Here is a 19,819-nt window from a genome sequence, read left to right on the forward strand (position 1 = left end):
CCTCACAAGCACCTTATAACATAGATAGGATTAATGTCTTCATCTTACAAAAGAGGATACTTAGCACAGAGAGGTTGTCATCTGCTCAAGGCCATACCAGTAGTAAGTAACTCAAGATTTGAGCCCAGGCTATCTGGGTTCTGAATCCAGGCTCTTAGCCACTCTGTTGGGCTGCTTCTAGGTTGAGGGGCAGCAGCACCTTCTTAGGAAATGGGACTGGGGCCAGTAGCTGGTCACTTGCAGCAGAAGTGAGTGGGTATACTAGAGAGTAGCTCCTAGCCAGGAACATTCAGCATGCTGTGGGCATCCATCTATGTGCTTTGTGGAAGGAAGGTAGAGTGTTGATCAATCTGGCTAGTTGGTTAAGGGAGGAGACTGTTAAGATCTTAACTCCTGTGTTATTGCCATTATGATTCCCATTATGAAGATGAAGAAACCAAGATCATGCCATTGCACTCCAGCCTGACCAATAGGAGCAAAACTCGGTCTCAAAAAAAAAAAAGATGAAGAAACCAAACACAGAGAAGATACGTAACTTGTCCAAGGCAGTATTTTAAACCAGGTCTATTTTATACCTTAGTCCACTCTCTTCCGAATGCTCTCAATGGCATGAAGTCTCACCAAACCAGGTCAGCATTGATGTGCAGAATTTTAAGAACCAACTTTGCCTTCCTAACACACAGGCAATGTTACCATTTCTCATCAGTGTTGTCTCCAAAGAATAGGCACAACATCCAGAAAGCAGGGAGCAATTCACACTTTATGTAAAGCCCACAGCAATAATACGGTATACACTGAGTTCTGGTGAACTAAGTGGGTCATATGCTCTTGCTCCATGATGAAGCTGGAAGAGTGCAGCCATAAGAATAAAAAAGAACCCCTAAGAAGACAGAGGATATACCTGGCTTATTCCAGTAGCTTCAGTAACACATACTTGGTGTATATACTACCACTTGCCTCTCTTGTGCCCTTAAAAGCCTTGAATAATGCACACAATGCTGTCAGCACGCCTTAAGCTTAGCACCCTCTCAAACTTCTCAACACGGTATTCCCAGCACTGAATACTCATTGATTAGATAAGGATGTGAGAGTGAAGCTGATTTTCCATCTCCAAATAGCCTGAGAAGTGGTCCCAATGAGTATACAATCTCACATCCAGTGTGTTATAATCCATAAAATCTTTGCATAATTTTGCAATGTCATTTCACACCTGCCTTTCCAATTGAGGGGACTGGAGCACTCATTTGTGACTGATGGGCAAGAAAGAGTCCTCCAGAAGGAGAAAGGTCACAGCAACAGGCCTGCCAGCTGGCATTGACATATGAAGCAAAGTGATGGGTTTGAGGCTACACTGAGCAGGAGTAGCCTTGGGCTTGTGGGACTCAGGCCACCTGAGTTACCTGTCCCAAGCCCTAAATCTCCCCAACTGAGAAAAGCACAGCTAACCCCCTCTCCAGGGTATCCAAGACAACCTTGTCAGATACCTGACTGTGCATTTCAGTGCACTCTGTGAGTACGTTTCTCCCATAGCTTTCAATGGCTTTTGATGACCTGCTGGATGAAAACCAACCTCCTTACTCTACTATGGATATTACAATCTTAGTTGCCCAATTCTCAGCTGCCAGGCTCTCCAAATTTAATTCCAGTCATCTTGTCTAATTTCCTAGTCAACTTTTTGACAGAAAACTTTTTTTAAATTAAATTCCATAGCTAAGGGAGACTGGCTGCTCCCCAAATGAACTGTGTGACCATGGGCAAGTTTCTTAAACTCTCTGTTCTTTGCTTAATTTGTTTAGAATATCACTTGGCTCTGTGTGAGTATATACTCAACAAATGTCAGCTATGACATGTATTTTTATTTTTATATAATCATATGAATGTTTTTTATGATATGTCTGTTTATGAATGCATGCCTGTTTCATAGCCTTATGCTATTTGTCTGTGCTTATTTGCTTCTGTCTCTGTCTTACACTCTCAAGCCCTATACCAAATCCAGAAGGAGTATTTTATTCTTCATGAAGACAACTTTGGGTTTGCAGGACAGAGCCTTCTCTCAGGCTAGCTTGACTAGTATGAAGCTTTTCTCACACTCACAGGGAAATTCTCTGCATTCACAGATGAATGGCAGGAGTGGAAAAGTGGAAAGGCTGAAGTCATCAAAGTAGAGCTTTTGTTTCCTTTTTCCCCAAGCCCTTGTCGCTGACTTCTCTTATCCTTACTTCCTACATGCAGATATCTGATGCTCCCAATTAGCTGATGTGGCTACATTTTTCTGGGGGATAAACTCACATGGCTTTTTCTGTTCATAATGCTGTCAGGGTTCTGTTAGGAATGTTATTAATTGGCCCTTTGTGATTTCCAGCTTGTAGGAGTTTGTTAAAACAGCAGATGAGTGAAGCAAAAACTATTGCAGGCTTCATTCTATTTCAGCTAGTAGCATTTCATATTCAAGAAAAAAACCTGTAGCTATTTTCAATTCCAATTTTAGTTTAGTCTTTCTTTCTGCCTGTTTTTCTGCTTCAATCCTGTCAAAATAAAAGCTGAAGATCAGCTAGGAAAGAAACAAAGAACATTTATAGCTATGAATCAGAGACAAGGGTAAGTGAACTTCCTGCTGATAGAGGGATAACCCAGGGTAGTAATTGGTGGTGGTAGTTCATTCTTGATTTTAAATGTAGGATCATTCCGATTTGCATTCTGCTTTCACTTACACTTTTGAATTCTTTGCGCAGGAACTGTTGCAGATCAAGATGGTGCAGGAGGAAGAAAGGAAGAGAGGGATAGAGGGATGGAGGAAGGGAGGGAGGAAGGAAGGAAGGAAGGAGCTAGGGAGGGACAGAGGAAGTCTGTAGAGGGGAGTCCCTGCCCTTAGTCACTGGGAAAATTGACAGATTTTGCCTTACTGTTCCCTGGAGAATGCCTATTAACTTTTGCATGCTCCCTGCATCAAACCAGGAGTGAAATTCTGAAATGAGTGTTTGGTAATTTTATTAAAAATCAGAAGCTTAATGGGAAATAGTCATGTTACAAATTACACAGCCTTCGGTCATCTTGCAGGCTCCCTTATCCCCAGGAGGCCTCTTCTTTTTGTCTGAGCTCCCATCCTAAGATCTTCCTGCCATGAGCAGATCTCTCTGAGAGTGCAGCCTAGCCTCTTGCTTTTCGAGAAAGAAGAAGAGGGAGCAGCTCTACCAAGCTGGTCTGCTTCCCTCAATTCTCCCACTGCCCCATCTCCCTGAAATTCTAGAGGGTGAATATCCCCCACAACTTAGTGCCACCTATGTGGCCCAGTGTCTGCCACAGAGGTGCTGCTCATTAAATGATGAAGAAATCAATACACAGATGGATAAATGCAAGCAAGTCATCTACTACTGTAAGACTACCCAAGTACAGGTTATCCAAGTAACTGATACAAGGTAGAAAGTGCTAGGTGCAGGCAAAGAAATATACACTCAGTGCCAGGAGAGACAGCATAGTACATTGGTCAAGTACAAGGGCTGTGGACTAATACAAACCTGGATGTGGTTCCTGACCCATCATGTACTAGCCATGGGCTAGTTTCCCTCATCTTGGAAAGGGGTAACAATACTAATACTATGAATCATGACACACCTATTTTCCTATCTCTCTGTTTAACAATTCTGAAATCAAGCAGGAACAATTACTTGCTCCAGGAATCCTTGCTCTTGGAAGACAAAAAATGAGAACAAATTAAAATCGCTTATCAAGACTCACAGCATGCTCTTTAAGACTCACATGAGTATCCTCACTTCACTGGGCCCACCAACCCAAAGTTAGGATGGTATAAATGCTACTAAATCCCAACCAATTCTCCAGGCCCTAAAACTTCATACCTGCCTTCCCCTGACCTCCCCCTTCAGAGATACTACTTCTACTCAGCTCAGCTAAGGTGGCGCTCTCCTCGCAGCAGTAGTTTCATTAACATAGCTTTGCTTAATCGGCAGGTGTTTCTGATGATCTCTGTGGGGGATCTGATGGCTGGCACTACATCACAGACTACTTGGGAACATTGTATTAGATAAGGAAAGGGAAGCATTTAGTTCAGGGCCTACCACTTGGTAAATACACTTTAAATAATATTACTATTATTACTATGATTAGAGAACAGGCTTATTACATCTAGCTGAAGAAATTCATTTATCTGTTTTTTTTGTTGTTTTTGAGACAGACTCTTACTCTGTTGTCTAGGCTGGAGTGCAGTGGCACAATCTCGGCTCATTGCAACCTCCACCTCCAGGGTTCAAGCAATTCTCCTGCATCAGTCTCCCGAGTAGCTGGGATTATAGGCACATAGCACCATGCCTGGATAATTTTTTTGTATTTTTAGTTGAGACAGGGTTTCACCATGTTGCCCAGGTTGGTCTTGAACTCCTGAGCTCAGGCTATCCAGCTGCCTCAACCTCACAAAGTGCTGGGATTACAGAGAGGCCACCATGCCTGGCCTATCTGTTCTTTCAATAATCTCCCATTGAATTAACACACCTGGGCCATGTTCTAGTTCTTGGAGATACAGGGATGAGTAATTACTAACTTTGAAGAGTTTGCGACTTAGGGGAGAAAATAGATGGGTAAAGTAAAGTTGTAACAGGTGTGATCAGCCAAGGTGGAAGGGATGCACAAAGCAGAATAGTGACATAAGAAAACAAGTCATCACTTTACCTGTCACACCAGATTCTAAGAGTAGAAGGGAGACTGGTCTAGGTTCTGGATATCAAATATAACTGTGCTTGACCACCAAAAATAGGGACTAGGAAAGCCTTTCATTGAATGGGAACAGGACAGGTAGTACCAAGGGGCATAGGATACAGCTGGGAGGCACTGGGAAGCGTAACCTAGGTCTACATGATGGAAATTGAGAATGAGGCCACAGGGAAAGGCAGGTGCACATCAAGGAGACTTTGAATAAAGGTGAAGGACCTCGTGCTTTATTTTGAGGAAAGAGAATCATTATAGCAGCTAGAGAATGCTGAGTGTTTAAGTCGGTTACTTCTCTAAGCACTTTATCCACTTCACACTTTGTGTACATGATCCTCATTTAATTCTTACAACAACCTTAATTTCTATTCTTATTAATCATCTTCATTTCATTGATGAGGAGAATTAACCACAACCACAAAGAAGTTTAGTAACTTGCCCAGAGTCGTGCAGCTCAAAAGTGACAGCATCAGGATTTGAACCCAGGCAATCTGGCTGGCAAATCCATTGTCTTAGTCACTATCCTAAACTACCTCAGATGGGATCAGATTTTTGTTTGAGAATGCTAACTCTGGCAGCAAAGGGATAAGGAAAACCAGGGGCTAAAACTGGACTCATAAGCTCAAAGTGGATAGTGGATCTTATCCAAAGGAGTGCTCTGTAGGTTTTAAAAAATGATGTGACCAGTTGAGTGTGAATTTATGAAAAGAACATTAAGGCAGCCAGGGGCAAGAATGATGGCGAGAAACAATGCAGAGCCAGGGAGATGAGCAAGTCACAGACAATTGAAATACTCCTGGCTAGAGGTGATGACAGCTACCATTCAACTTTGAAACCCACAAGAGGAAGTGCGCAGACTCTCATTATTCTAAAATATTTACTTACATCACACACTGAAATTAAGCTAAGGGACAGGAAGTTCAAGCCAGCACATGGGCACTGCTGTTTTCAAGAAATGTCAGGCAGGCCTAACTGCTCCACCGAGAAGTTTCCTAACCATAATTGATGTGTTGAAGCTCAGCAGCTGTTTACACAACTTTGCAGGCACCCACAGGAATAGCAGTCCGTAGTGAGTGCTGCTAACCGATGGCGTGCATTAGACTAAGACAGCCTGTGCGTCACCTGTTCCTTCACATCTTATTACCTGGCTATTAGATGGCACATCTGTAATCCGCTGCAATCACAGTTAGGCCAGGCAGGGATAGCACCGTGACCGTGATGAATGGGCTTCTGTCTGCATCACTGGGAATGTTCCATAAATGGCTTCTGGATCCAGGGGCCACTTTCATAATTTATAGAGAGATAAATCTTGCTGCACATTCTAGAGACAGCAATCTCACTTTCTCTCTCCTCTTTCTCCTTTCTCTCTTTTTCTCTGTCTCTCACACTCTTCTCCTTCCTTTCTTCTCTCCTTCCTTCCTTCCTCTCTCTTTCTCTCTCCCCCTCTCTCCTTCTCTCTCCCTCTGTTTCCTATAATGAAATGTGGTTGGAAAAATCCTGCTTGATTCCTACATTTAACTCTTAAGTGCTACTTTTTCACAATATCTGGCTCAGCAAAACGCAGAGATGCAGATAAATAAGGACCAGCCAAGTTTCATTTTCAAGGCTAGGGGTAGGGTAGGGGAGGGTGGCAGACCGATGCAGGAGGAAGAAAGTGGTCTTCATGCGCTAAGCTTCTGTGAGTCTCCCGCCCAGTCTTTGGCAGGAGCATTTCTCTTGTATATACGTGCTGCCGAGGCGAGTACCAGGCAGGAGCATTTCTAAAAACTATTTGGCCAAGATTTCCTTTCTTATAGAGAAGTTGATGATATGGATGGTCTACTAAAGACACTTTAGAAAATTCTGATCTATAGGATGTTCTCTGAGCTCAAAGACCTCCGTGTACTATAAGAAGATTGTATCAGAACAGATACGCCCGTGCCTAGTTTTTCCGCATTAAAACCAAAGCCTGTTCTGCTTAATTTGGTTAATCCCCAAACTTAGCATAGCATATACAATATTGGACATGAAGGATATTTAAGAGAACACTCCCTAAGCTGTGATATCAATGGTTCGGGTGTGAGGAGGTGGTGGGAGCTTTACTGGTACTATACCAAATGCTACTTTGGAATCTATGTTTCTTCCTGTTGTGGGAAACCTGTTTTCAAAAGAAACCAAAATTAAGTAGTTGCTCTTCCTGCCTGAAGAAGAAAACTAGAACACCTTTCTCATCTTCATACCTCATCTTCCACATCTGCAAAATGGGATCAATAATAGCACTCCCCTTTCTATGGTGTAAGATTTCCATGAGATGATGTATTTAAAACATCACACCAGACATGGTGAAAGCCCTGGCAATGTTATTACTAGCCTGTCTTTTATCTTTTGTTGTAACTATTTATGCTTATGTCAACTTTTTAGGTGAGTTATATAGTGTTCTCACTGCAGATAATAGTTTTAGGTATTTTCCTGAATTAATGAAGTACCTAATGTGTAATTTTACTTTTTATTAGAGATGGAGGACTGGGTTGGGGAACTGTTAAGTTGCAGTAATTCCAAAGGAGAAAACCAGGTAAGCAGGTCTCCACAGAAAGCGTGGCCTTAAGGAAGTTTGGTTCTGCCCTGGTGTGGGGCAAGAGTTCCTGTATTAAATGCTATTTGGATTCAGAATGGGCCAGACCTGGCATCCATAGGCAATGGCTGTGTATATTCCTCTGCCATCAAGGCTGGCTACCATTGGAGGCAGCCAGTCTACATCCTTGAGCTCACAGGGTATCACATATGAGCCCAGCTGCAGGTGATGTGCCTTTAACTGTCTGCCCTACTGCCCATCACATCCTCTCTGCACTGAAAGGGAGGAAGGATAAGGAGGACTTTGGCCACAGCTGTCCAGGCAGAGGTAAGGAGTTGGGGACAAGGAGCAGGTGGGCACTGGGAGGTGGAGAACCGAGAAGCCACATAAGTGACAGAGCAGAGCAGATAAAAGACTTATCTACACTTCCACCTCACAGCATCTCCCGGTCTCTAGAAATTCATTTCAGTGGCCCTCAGGAAGACAGAGAATGGCATGCTGGCAGGCAGGGGACAAGTAGTTGATTTATCCCAGCCTGTATTATTTCTGCCTTCTGCAAACATTACAATGAGGTCAGCAACAGTAAGGGCAACATCTGTTATTTTCTAAGTATTTTATATAAGAACCTTATGTCCAGGCATGGTGGCTTACACCTATATCTAAGTGCTTTAAGAGGCCAAGACGAGAGGATTGCTTGAGACTAGGAGTTCGATACCAGCCTGGGCAACATAGTGAAATCCTATCTCTACAAAAGAAAAAAAGTTAAAAAAAAATCTTATTAAAAGGCACTGTTATTATCCCTGCTTTCCAAAACAGAGACATAGCACAGTTAAGCTGGCTCAGGTGGCAGTTGGGGAGCCAGGATATGTGCCCAGGTCTGAGGGTCCCTGGTCTTATCTGCTATGCTGTGTTATTGGGTTATAAGGAACCAGTCATCAAATTCTAATTCCCTCTCAAACTGGGCACCTACTGGGTGTAAGTCAGTACTGTGAGTTTCAGACAATGCTTGTCACTGGGCTAAAGTGTTCAGGATGATGCCACATAGGTGGAGGCCTATATGAACTCACTTAATCTTGTACACAATCCAGAAAGAGAGAAAACAAGAGGTTAAGTGGCATTAATACACCTGTTCTGTTAGAATACTGTCATATCTATAAAATTGCAGAGCAGGAACCTGAAACCAGAGCTGCCGGCTCCAAAGCTCTTAACTCCTGAGCAGCTGCTCTCAAATCTCCCATAAAATCTCCTCAAATCTCCTCCTAGAAGGAGAGACTCAGAAGATATGTTCAACTATAGGTAAAGACTGACCAGTCAGAGCCAAGAGAGCAATAGAAGTCTTCCCTTTTCTTTTTTTTTTTTTCAAACCAAGTGTAGATGTCTCCAAACTCAAAGGGGTCTGAAGGGGGAGTTTTGGAAGAATATGTAGTCATCATAAACCAAGGTCAGTGGAAGGGCCTGTAGATTTTTGGCATGGTTGGAGGGAGACATATTTGCGGAACTTTGAATATTGATCTTTACCTCTCACATGAGGCATTGAACTCCTTGAGGACAAGACTGGGCTTTCTTCCTCTCTGATCTACAGAATTAGAGTAAGTTCCCATGGTGGTTTGGTAAACAGATGAATAAAATAATTAACAAATATCAATTTTACACTGATTCCGAGGGCTATTAGCAAGAAACTCCAGAAAATTATACGTGTTGGTGAGGATATGGAAAAATTGGAATTCTTGTGCATTACTGATGGGAATGTAAAAAGGTGTAGCCTCTATAGAAAATGATACGGCAGTTCCTCATACAATTAAACATGGAATTAGCATTTGATCCAGTCAGTCCAGCATAGACACAAAAGAATTAAAAACAGGCACTAGAACAGATGCTTGTATACCCATATTCAGAGCAGCACTATGCGCAGCAGCTCAACAGTGGAAGCCACCCAAATGTCCAGAGAGAGATGAATGGATAAATGATATATTGCATAAGGATACAATGAATTACTGTTCAGCACTACATACATGAACCATGAAGACATAATACTAAGTAAAATAGCCAGTCACATAAAGGCGAATATTGGACGATTCCACTTACATGAGGTACCCGTATTAGTCAAACTCGTAACGACAGACGGTGAAATGGTGGTTTCCAGGGGACAGGGCCTGGGAGTGGGAATTATTGTTTAATGAGTGCAGAGTATCAGTTAGGGAAGATGACAAATGTTCTGGAGTTGGATGGTGGTGATGGTCACGCAACAATGTGAATGTGCTCAATGTCACAGAACCGTACACTTAAAAATGATCCAAATGTTGTTTTATGGTATGTATACCTTACCACAGCAAAAAATGAAAAAAAAAAAAAAAGAATTAGTAATTAGACTGGTTGCAGTAGTGGTTCACACCCATAAGTAACCCAGCACTTTGGGAGGCCGAGGTGGGTAGATCACCTGAAGTCAGGAGTTTGAGACCAGCCTGGCCAACATGGTGAAATCCCGTCTCTGCTAAATATACAAAAAGTAGCCAGGCATGGTGGTGCATGTCTGTAATCCGAGCTACTCAGGGGGCTGAGGCATGAGAATCGCTTGAACCCAGGAGGCAGAGGTTGCAGTAAGCTGAGATTATACCATTGCACTCCAACCTGGGTAACAGAGTGAAATGCTGTCTCAAAGAAAATCAATAATTAATGGGTGAATATCACAAGTACACTCCTTACAGTTTCTTTCAGTCCCTCCTGTTTACTTAGACTGGAAAATGTATGTGTTTGAGAATTATCTTTGCTTCTTCATGATAATACGGATCTGAGTAAGGGAGCAACTGCATTTCAGAACCTCCAGTCTCCAGGACCTCATGTGATTTTAAGATAAGGGTATAGGTAGGGAAGGGCATTCTGGAATGAGAATCCTGTAGTCAGTTCCTTTCAGAGGAGGCAGACAGGGCATGTAGAATAAAGGCATACAAGCCAATCTTGGAAAGAATAGTGGTGGGGGAGTCAGCTGATCTGGTTGAAAATTCCAGGGCAATTACTGTGGGGTACTGTGCAGGCCAGGTTAGTTTTTGACCCTCCGTGGCCTCACGTGGAAGATGCAGATGAAAATCTCCGCCCTAGCTACTATTAGATGTGGGGCAAGTGTGGTAAAGGAAAACGGGAAACTGTGAAGTGCTGTGCTCCTGTAAGGCAACTCCACTGTGCTGACTGTGCTGTCTGGTGCTGGACCAGGCACGGTAGGGAAAGATCTGCTAATTGTCAGGATGAGGCAGCAGCCTGAGCAGGTGGAGAGAGGCTCATCAGCCTTGAGACCTATTGCTAGGATTCATCAGGTGAGTGGCACTCCTGGAGAGAGTACTCTTGATTATCAGAAGGAAATAAATCCTCAGTCCGCCACCTACTTATGTTCCTTTGCTATTAAATCTGGAGAAAATAAACTCACGGTGCAGGAAGGTTTACTGCTTCCTAAGGATAGTTGTTGGCTTTAAAAATCCATCATCACCTGTGTGTCGGGTTAGCTGCAGGGTAGGAGAAGAGGGTAGTGAAGAAGACTGGTGAGAAATGAGGCTGACTCCTGTCTGGGACAGGACAAAGCGAAGGTAGAAAGCAGGCAGGGAGGCTGCCTCGTGGTGCGTCGAACAGAAAAGAGGAGAGACTGGCCGTGGGTCAATGCAATTACACTAATGACAGAGCTCTGCAGGCCGCAGCCAGCCACTTCATGTACCTTTATGACTTGTGAAGAAAGAACCTATTCTTGGTTTAAGGCTCTGCCATTGCTATTTTGAAATTCATAATAAGTTTAAGCAAAGAGTCCTGATTTCCCTTTTGCATGGTGCCCTGCAAATTATGTAGTCATTTCTGTAGAGAGTACAATATGACTAAGTGCCTACTCTTTCTGAGAAGTTCTAATCTTGTCAGGAAAACAAGAGCTGGATTAAGGAAGGAAAAGACAGAGGGAGGAAAAAACAAAGATAAGGAACTCAACCACTGAACCCAAATGTTACTTTTTCCATGAGGCTGCCCTAACCATCCTATTTAAATTGCAACTTGCTCTCCCAACCCCTCATCTGATAGCCATTTCTCTGCTGAATTTAAAAACTTTTTCAATAGTATTTACTACTTGCTAATGTACTATATACTTTACTAATTTAGTATGCTTATTATTTATTGTCTGTCTTGCCCTCCTAGAATGTAAGCTCCATGAGGGCAGGGATCTGTAGCTGTTTTATTCATTGATGTATCCAAAGTTCCTAACAACTCCTGGCATGCTGTAGGCCCTCAGTGGATTTTCCATAAGTGAAAGAATGAATCAAGCACTTAATATGTGAAAAGACTCAAGCTAAGCCAGTTATACAGTTTATCTCATCTAATCCTTCCAAGGACCCTATAAGATTTGGTTATTTGTTTACTATGCATAGGAGACAAATTGGGTCCTGGAGACACAAATATATATATTGGCAATTTAGAGATGCTCTTACAATAGAGAACCTGAGTCTCAGAGAGGTTGATTGATTTGCCAAATGTTAACCTAGAGGAAGCCCCTGCTTTTCCAGAAAAGGATTAGGGTCTGAAGGAGAAGAAAAGCAGAGAGAGAGAGAGAGAGAGATTGAGAAAGAGAAAGTGGGGAGTGAGATGGAGGAGATGGTGGAGGGAAGAGTCAGCATGGGGGAACACCATGCCCTGATCTCTAGGTGGCTTTGGGTGTCCTCCTGAAGAAGAGGAAGCATAGGGAAGAGAAGTGAACAGGAAGGATCCCAGAAATTATCTCAGGAGTTCAGGAAAGGTAGGCATTTCTTTGGGACTCAGCCCCACATTTGGAGGAGATTATTTCCATTGACCCAGGCATGATTTTCACCCATATCTCAGGGTTACACCTGCTTGATTTATCTAAGCCAGGCAGCTGTGCCTTAGTGAAAAGAATCCTAAACTTGGACTCAGGAAGCTTGGATTAAAAAAAAAAAATCCAAGAAACTTTTTGTCTTGTGTTGAAACTTTGTTCACAAACTTTGTGTAAAGTCCCATCCTTGCCATTCATGGAGTGCCCGTGGACAAGTGAGTCACCCCACTGCTCTGAACCCTGCTATTCAAATGGGGGCACACTGTTATGCTGGAGAAGTCACTTGACTGAGAATCAAAAGTCATACCTTCCTCAGTCCCAATTCATTATGAGCTGTGTGGTCTTAGACAAACCTCTTAAGCTCTCTGAGCCTTACTTTCTTTACCAATAAGCCACAAATCATAAAGCAAAGATAAAAGATAATATACAGAGAAAAACGACTAACTTGAGGATTGGATTTATAACTCCAACCCCATTGGCATAAGGTTTTAGCCAACTCTGACAACTTTACTCAAAATCAGCCTGGATCTATAGAGGGTCAAATCTTGCAACCAAAGCATCTGTTCCATTCTCCACTTTTTTTCATAGTATCGTTTTTACCTTTGAAAGTTGCAGAATGTGCCTGATCTTAAGTCACAACTTTGCTTAACCCTTGCTGATTCTTTTGGCCCTGGGAGTGTTATAAGGTCACTGCAGCAGGGAAGTGAGGGGTCCCCAGGGGACGGGGTTTACTTTTCCAATTCAACTGCAGAGGCAGTTCAGTTCTGTGTATATGAAAAGTAGTCAAATTATTGCAAATGTCTAGTCAATTCCAAATGTCACCAGCTACCAGTAAACAACAAAAAGCAAGCTACATTCAGGACTGGATCATTTAAAACATAATTATAATAAATGATTTAAAGGAGCTCTTTTAATTACCACTACATATCAAAGCCTCAGGAAGGCATTCCAGAAGAATTGTTTTCTATTGTAACTGCATAAATTTAAATGCCATTAATTTCATATCTGTCATTCACTTTTCTTCTACTACATTGATCTCTGTATCAAGGAATTCAATGCCTCCCATTTCATTTGGGGATTTCATGGTTTCGATTCAGGAAAAGCTTTGTTTTCGGTCCTTCAATTCCCAAATGCCATTTCCATTCCAAAGCATAATTTTGGAGACCAAGTGAAGACTAAAATGAAGGAAAAGAAGTGACACTAGGTGAAGAAATTGAAAAGACAACTGCCTTTGTGATTAAAAGACCAAGTTTTCACTATGGGCTCTGCTACTGATTTGCTATGTGACCTATATGGATGCATCACCTATCTGGACTTCAGTTTCTGCTTCTACAAAATGGGAATAAGAATAATTCCTGCCCCTGCCTATCTCACTGGAGGTTTGAAGTTTCAATGAAAAATAAGAAAGGATTGTATAAACCATTCATTCATTTATGCAGTCAGTCATTCACTCAATAATTATTTGATGAGTACTGCCTGTATGTTAGATGGTGTGCTAGTGGCTAGGATAGAAAACCAAGCAAAATGAAATGCCTCTCTAGTAAAAAGTTTACTGTCAAGCAGGGAGACAAAAGAGTGAATCCACTCCTTTGGTCTAGGTGTGCTCTTTCCCATTCTGCTTGCTTGTCTTTTTTTCAGTTACAAAATTTCTGATTTTATAGTCTCTGTACAGAATAAAACAATTTCCTGGTATAGTTGAAAAAAGATTCATTCAGTCTTTTGTCTTGACTTTTGTTCACAAAATCTGCTTCTGTGATTAATTTTTTTGGCCAGTTGTTTGGAATGTTAAATATCCACAGACAGTCATAATTTTTCCTCCCATCAGAAAAATGTGGCTTCTTAATTAATATCTCCAGTCTACTTTAAAGGCAATGTCTGGGCCCAGGATTAATGCATATCCAGAGAATAAAATCAATGGGATGTGGAGAAATGGTAGCTTTTTTGATTCTCAAATAAACATTTCTCAGAGGGACCTTCCAAGTCCTCAAGGAATTTCATGGAGATACATTCAAATGCCACCCATCTGTACAAATATCAATATCTAAGTTTTTTTAAAAAAAAAAAACTACATTTTTCAAAGTTGGTTATCACAAAAGTACATTAATGCCTCCCTATATGGATTGCTATATAAAATGGTTCTTGGGCTACCTAGGAAGACTGAGATGAAAAGAACCACATATAACCAATATATTTTTCAGCACTGGAGTCATTTTTCTTCTTCCCTCCCAAGATAAAGTTAAGATTGGTGTTCAGGGGAGCCAGAGAGCAAGGGGGAAAACACAAAGAGGCAGAACCCAGTGAGGACGCTAGGACCCCAAAGTAAACTCTCATTATGATTGAAGCCATTATGAACAGAAAGACATTTGTCTAAGGTAGTTTTGACTTCCTGCATATCTGGCTCATTGTCACAAAGGAGACACCGAATGTTCATAAATTGCAGCATGTGAGAGGAAAATAAATGGCATTTGAAATCAGTATTTCCAGACTAGGTCTAGGTTCAGGTACTTCATAAAAATACATGTGAACTTACACAAATTATTTCACCTCTTGGAGGATCAGTTTTGTGAACTGTAAAATGGGAATAATAATATATATGTTGAAAGAACATGTGACAGAGCTTTTATGACCTGCATTATTATTATTTTTAAGGAAAAAGTGACTGATCCAGGTGAAATAAGGTGGACTGGTATTCTAAATGCATTTAATAGAGGCCTTTAATTCTCCCCTCCCTGCCTCTCCATCCTTCCCTCTCTCTCTCACTCTTTCCATCTTCCTGCCTTCCTTCCTTTTTTTCTCTAACATATATTCATTAAGTGCTTACCTTGTGCAAACAACCCTGCTAGAGGCAGTCGTGTCAGTCAATATCCCAGCCTGGAACAGGTGGTTCATTCAAAGTGAGGGTAGTTTAAGGAAGAGACAACGTAGGTGTGGACAGGCAAAGGGAAACCTACAAGGGATAGTGAAGAGCTCCAGCAATCAAAAGAGCTGCGAGCACTTTCCGCCTTTAAGCCTGAGGGAGGAAATGGGAGGCGGGTTTTCTGAGCCAGGATAGAGTTGCGGCTGCAGCTGTAGCTACCTGAGAGAACTTCTCAACAAGAGCTATGGGCTCAGGTGGAGGAATCTGTGGCCTTGGCAGAAAGGGAGTCAGGAGATTAACTGCCCCACCCACCTGTCTTCCAGCTGACTTCCTGCTGGTGCCTCCCATTGGTCAAACTCAAGCAGACGCCAAAAGACAATGGTGCCTGTTGACGCAGTGCACTTAACTCCGTGGCACAGAACCACGTGGTCAGGGTGTAGAGTGGATCTGGACAGGCAAGCATAGTATATTCACCACCTGAATATCATGCCACAGTTTACAATATGGGTTCTAGAGCTACTGGGCTGAGTTTGAATCCTTACTCTACCATTATGGTGCCTTGGATCTTAAAGCACTTACCCTTTACACGTCTCAGTTTCCTTATCTGTTAAATGGTGGTAATAAAGGCATCTACCCATAGATTATTGTGAGGACTAAATGACTTAAAATTCATAAACATTGGCCTGGCATGGTGGCTCATGTCTGTAATCACGACACTTTGGGAGGCTGAGGTGGATGGATCACGGGGTCAGGAAATCGAGTCCAGCCTGGCCAACATGGTGAACCCCATCTCTACTAAAACTACAAAAATTAGCTGCACATGGTGGTGTGCGTCTGTAATCCCAGATACTTAGGAGACTGAAGCAGAAGAATCAGTTGGACCTGGGAGGCGGAGGTTGCAGAGAGCTGAGATGGCACCACTGCACTCCAGCCTGAGCAACAGAGAGAGACTCCATCTCAAGAAAAAAATAATCACAAACCATTTAGGACAATGTCTGGGACATACTAAGTGCTGTGCTAAGTATCACCTCATATTATTTTTCATGGGATACGATGGTGAACAGGAATAATGAGTGAGTGGAAGGTTTTCTGGAGTGTCTGTAATGGGAACTCACACTGGACCATCCCCTTGATGCATTTTTTTCTTGCTTTCTGATATGCTTCTGTGACACAACCATTTTGAGAAGGGGAGATAGATGGGGGAAAAGTAGCAAGGAAAAGGAGTATGGTCATTTCACTGTATTATAGCATCACACAATCCTTCTGTAATTCTTGTCTTCATAATATCAAGACCGATAACCCAGGTTTCTGTCAATTACAGACATCTGTCCTCATCTGCCTCAACCTCTGATGACTGGAACTAGGCAGAGCAGCAGGTCACTCTAAAAACTTGGCTGAAAGTCCTGCTCAATTAAAGGTCCTGAGTTCTGCTGTGGAACGTCATGGGTTCTTAACCACACTGTGACTTCTGATTACCTCACTTCCTTGCCTTGGGAAGAGACACATCAATAACTGAGGAGTCTGGGAGAAGGGCCCAGTATTAGGAGCCTGAACTGTGTTTAAAGCCTAGCTTTATCCTATTTGCGCTATGCAACCTTGGGCAAATAAATGACAGTTCCTTTCTTAACTGTAGGTTTCTTATATAGAAAACAGAGACTTGAGTATTACAGACTCTCTTGAAGGAAGGAGGTAATAAAAAGTCAAAGCTAGTAATAATTGTAAACTGTGCAAACCTATGCTATAGTTTAAATTATAAATCAATTCATGTTGCCGGTCCCCAGTTTCCCCATTTGCAAAATATCTAGCTGGTTTATAGCTAGATATAGCTGCATGTGAAAATACTTTGTAACATATTATTGTCAACACCATGATCTAATCTCAAATACTAATCACACTTATTGGGAGCCAGTGTCGTCTCTCCCCCACTCACAACCCCACACATACCTCCCCACCCCACACCCTACAGCCAACAACCTATTTCTTGAACACACCTTTTGTGTGGGTAATTCTATCATCTAAACAGTGGGGTGAGTGTCAGGAATTGATATCTTTGCTCCTGTAGTGTTAGTGTGCACCTTGGCAGCACTGAGTGCGTTTCTTTGATTATTTATACTTAAGAAACTCCATGTAATTGTTCAAGTTCAAAATTTGAATATTGCCAGACAGCTTGTTGAATTATTTATTTTAACTGCCTTATTTCTGTATTGGGTAATTTCTTTCATGTGCCTCCATGGTATCAATAATAGGAGGCAATTATTGATTTTTCTAAAGCCATTAGGTTCAATGAATTGTTCAATTAGTTTTACGATTTCAAGTAGAGGAAGATGCAAGATTACCACTCTTGGAGGTTACAAACAACTTTCTAAAAACAGGAGAATGCCCTAAATGGTAAAGTGCACAGGTAAATGGTAGAGGCAGACCCTAAATCACATACACACATCACAGCCTGAATCATCACTGTTCAGATTTTATAGCGCTGTCTCCTGAGCAGGATGGCTAGGGAGCTGTCAGCTAATACATATTTGTGATATTGTTTACCCATTGATCTTGTCAAGCTATTATAAATCCAGATGGATAATAAACACACAATGACTTTAAGGGATAAATATTAATAGATAATGTCATCCACTTCTGGTCCTAAATCACTGTGGGCTCTCCATTTTCTACAGAATAAAGTTCAGAGTTCCAGGCAGACAAGTTCAGAGCCATACCCTGTGTGAACCTGACTTCACCCCTTTGCTCGTGCTCTATCCACAGTCTGAAGTGCTCTTACATTTCTTTCTGTTACTGTCTTTTTCACATACTGAGGAGTCAGGGAAGAATAACACTCAGCTTCCTGAACCTCAGTCATCTATGCACCAACTTCTCATATTCATAATCTAACTGTACTGTCCTTAACAGTTCTCTTCCCCTCCCTCCTCTCCCCTCTTCTCCCCTCTCCCCCGCTTCCCTCCCCTTCCCTTCTCTTTTCCCAGGCTGGAGTGCAGTGATGTGATCTCAGCTAACTGCAACCTCCCCCTCCCAGGATCAAGCAATTCTCCTGCCTCAGCCTCCCAAGCAGCTGGGACTACAGGCACGTGCCACTATGCTCAGCTAATTTTTTTGTACTTTTGGTAGGGATGGGGTTTCACCATGTTAGCCAGGCTGGTCTCAAACTCCTGATCTCAAGTGATCCACCTGTCTTGGCCTCCCAAAGTGCTAGGAGTATAGGTGTGAGCCACCACACCCACCTATTTACTGAAAAATGACACAGTCTAACACTTAAATCCATTCCAGCCTCATCCAAAGAATTTTCATCAGTAAAATCATGGGTTTAGGAAGCTAGTCACATGTTTTGTAGTACGCATTATAACAAATGCACAGTATTAAAATAATATATCTCCTGCCAGTGCAGTGGCTCACACCTGTAATCCCAGCACTTTGGGAGGCTGAGCCAGGTGGATCACTTGAGTCTAGGAGTTCAAGACCAGCCTGGCCAACATAGCAAAAACTGGTTTCTACTGATACAAAACTTAGCTGGACATGTAGTCCCAGCTACTCAGGAGGCTGTAGTCCCAGCTACTCAGGAGGTTGAGGCATGAAAATTGCTTGAACCTGGGAGGCGGAGGTTGCAGTGAGCCGAGATTGTGCCACTGTACTCCAGCCTGAGAGACAGAGCAAGTTTCTGCCTCACAAATAATAATATAAAAATCTTCATCTATAAGCCACATAAAAATAATATCACATAGCACTAGGAATGTCCACATAACACTTTTGGAAATATTGGAGTAGTAGCAAAGGTTTCAAGCCTGGTGATAACAGGCTTGGATTTAAACTCTGGCTTCTTACTTGCTTACTATCCATGTGTTCTTGGGCAGGTACATAAAGGTACTAGAACTCAGTACTAGAATAGAGCCCTCAACAGAGTACTGTTGTGAAAATTAAATAAAACAATATATGTAAAGTGCCTGGCACTTGGTAAACATTAAAGTGTCCCGTTCAGTGAGCACTTAAGTGGAAGTGTTACATAATGGTTAGGAGCAAGGGTTTCCTTAAGTGCTAGGGTTCGAATCCTGGCTGTTGAGCAATCTTGGGCAAATCCCTTAACTGCTTTGTGTTTCAGCATCCTCACAGATTTATTGGGAGGTTAAGTAAATTGATGTAAATATAGAACTTAGAAGAGTGCCTCCACACAGTTCACACATCAGAGATGTTGGTGATTCTGATTGTCTTTGCTGTCTTCCACACACTGGGCTGTGTGTTAGTGAAGTAGAAAACTGGCAGAGAAGAAATCTCCCTCTTTATGTGGATTTTATGTGCAAACATGTCAGTATAGACAAAGTATAGAAATTAAATGGAGGAGAAAATGGTTAACTATGTTTTGGGCAGAAAGGAGGGAGTGAAGCAGGGCTTCATGGAGAAGGGGACACACGCTTGGTTTTAAAGATTGAGATGGATGGAACTGATTCGTTAAGACCAATTTGGTTGACACTTCCTCTGGGAAGCCTTATCTGATCCCATAGGCACAGTTAATAACTACATCTTATTGTTTGAGGGGCAGAGATGAGCATTAGACATTAAGTTTTAAATATTGAGGGACTAGGTCATGGTAAGTGCTCCTTGGCAAACATCTACAGAAGGTATAATGTCACTTTTCTTTATTTATAAAATAAATCTTCTGTGGCTTCTCTACTATTCAACCATTCCACAAACAAATATCAATTATTAATTTCAACCATAATAAAAACTAAAATGTATTGAATGTTTCTTATATGCCAGAAACTTTATGGATTTCATTTTATTCTCATAATAATCCTGCAGTGGGTACTATTATTATTCCAACTTGATAGACAAACAAATTGAGGCTTAGAAACCTTGGGAAACTCTTCCAAAATCAACCATC

The 19,819-nt window shown here is 42.0% G+C and overlaps 1 protein-coding gene across 3 annotated transcripts in view; it reads right to left on the bottom strand.

The window, feature by feature from the left end:
* The window catches only part of DAB1 (DAB adaptor protein 1), a 1,258,287-nt gene that overhangs the window by 722,965 nt on the left and 515,503 nt on the right, over window positions 1–19,819 (bottom strand). The gene's annotated exons all lie outside the window — the stretch shown is intronic.

The sequence above is a fragment of the Aotus nancymaae genome, unplaced genomic scaffold, assembly GCF_030222135.1.
Source record: "Aotus nancymaae isolate 86718 unplaced genomic scaffold, 86718_ANA_hifiasm-v0.15.2.pri h1tg000007l, whole genome shotgun sequence".
NCBI lineage: Eukaryota > Metazoa > Chordata > Mammalia > Primates > Aotidae > Aotus > Aotus nancymaae.